Source organism: Pteropus vampyrus, unplaced genomic scaffold (genome assembly GCF_000151845.1).
Source record: "Pteropus vampyrus isolate Shadow unplaced genomic scaffold, Pvam_2.0 Scaffold30, whole genome shotgun sequence".
NCBI lineage: Eukaryota > Metazoa > Chordata > Mammalia > Chiroptera > Pteropodidae > Pteropus > Pteropus vampyrus.
The window spans coordinates 10,787,424-10,788,909 of record NW_011888811.1 but is presented as its reverse complement, the minus strand read 5'-3'; the positions used below and the strand labels follow the sequence as shown (position 1 = coordinate 10,788,909).

The 1,486-nt window shown below is 44.0% G+C and overlaps 1 protein-coding gene across 6 annotated transcripts in view; it reads left to right on the top strand.

Moving 5' to 3' along the window:
* The window catches only part of SGCD (sarcoglycan delta), a 1,401,159-nt gene that overhangs the window by 538,510 nt on the left and 861,163 nt on the right, over nucleotides 1-1,486 (top strand). For all 6 annotated transcript variants that reach the window (XM_023528634.1, XM_023528637.1, XM_023528635.1 and 3 more), the window contains one exon: nucleotides 1,074-1,209. The gene's annotated coding sequence lies outside the window, so the exon portion shown is untranslated. The remainder of the gene's footprint in view (nucleotides 1-1,073; nucleotides 1,210-1,486) is intronic.

Below are 1,486 nucleotides of genomic sequence, written 5' to 3'. Positions count from 1 at the left end.
CTTTTGGTTGGTTGATAGAAATCCAACCTACCTGCTTTCTCCAAAGGTGGTTGCTGTCCATCTCTCAGGTGCTGAATGTTGAAACCAAGGGACCGGCTATGCTTCAGATCAGTTACTGTGAAAAGCTCCATTGCCGTCTCTGAGGATTAGCCCCAATTTCCCATTGTATCTGAGGCACATGTATGTGCCTTTCCATACAGTGCCCCATGCAGTTAACAGCAGAGTACTTCCTATAAAGCAGGCATTTCAGAACAAGGACAGAAGAGTTTCATTTATTTCAGCTTTACCTGCCAACACATTTCATCAGGCTCCCATCACCTGCATCCGGATAGCTGCCTTGACCTCCTAATGGTTTTCTCTGCCTATAATTCTTGTCCTTTTTTTCTCTCCCACTCCTTCATCTTTCCCTCTTCTAAGCCATCCTGTGCAGGGACATATTGATTATCTTAAAACAAAGCTTTCGTTATTTTCTTTTACTGCTTAAAACTCTTCGGTGGCTCCCCATCTCTGCTCTACTCCTGCCAGGCTTGTTTGCTGCTCCTATGATATGTCATTCTTCATCTCTCATTTTGACTTCTCTTCTTCCCCTTGGATGATCTCACTTTTCCAGATATCTGAATCATGCCTACTCTTTAGGATTTAGCTTAAATCTCACTTCCTTCATGAAGTCTTTTGTGGAAAACCCTTTAACTGATGGCCCACCCCAATAATGGTGAGCATAATTTGTATACTGGGGTGTGGCAGGAAAAAAGCACAGGATCAGCAATGGGAGACCAGGCTTACCCAAACTGGATGTGTTTCACCAATGCGGATGTGTGTGACCTTCTTCTCTGGGGTTCCATTTCCCCATTAAGATAATGAGAAGATTGTAGAAGAGATCTCTTAGTGAGTGCCTGTGGTGCTCATGGTAAGTTATACTAGCTTTTAAGTATTCCTTAGAGATTTCACTTTCTAAGAGATTTTTAAAAATTTTAATCATTTTTCTTGTTAGTATTGAATTATTAGTCACCTTTTGAAGTGTCTAATTTTAAAATTCTCACAGATATTCGTTTTGTCTTTCTTATCTTTATCAGGAAGGAGCCTCATTTTGTGGTCGAAGCAACAAGGCCTAGGGACGGCCTGTCTAAAGGCACATAGAGAATAGAATACCTTACAACTCTCAACCAGGAAGGGCCTGATGGTCCAGGACAGCACCGGGCTTCGCTCAAAGTGAGTGCTCACTAATTATTTGTCAATTGATTGGAGGTTGTCAGGCGCATCCTGCAAGACAACTCATTTCCCCCTGGAAGGAGGAGCTCCTGGAGTCTGTTGGTTAACAGGAAAAGTGCTTACTCTAGGAGGAAGGCGGCAAAGCTGGAAGAAGCTCTCGCTGGGAGCCTGCATACTCTCTCACGGGTGTTTCTGAACCCCATTCTTTGCACGGAGAAGTGTGGGGGTGCAAGGGTACTTAGAACCTGCCCCTTTGGCGGAGACATGTAGCCACCTC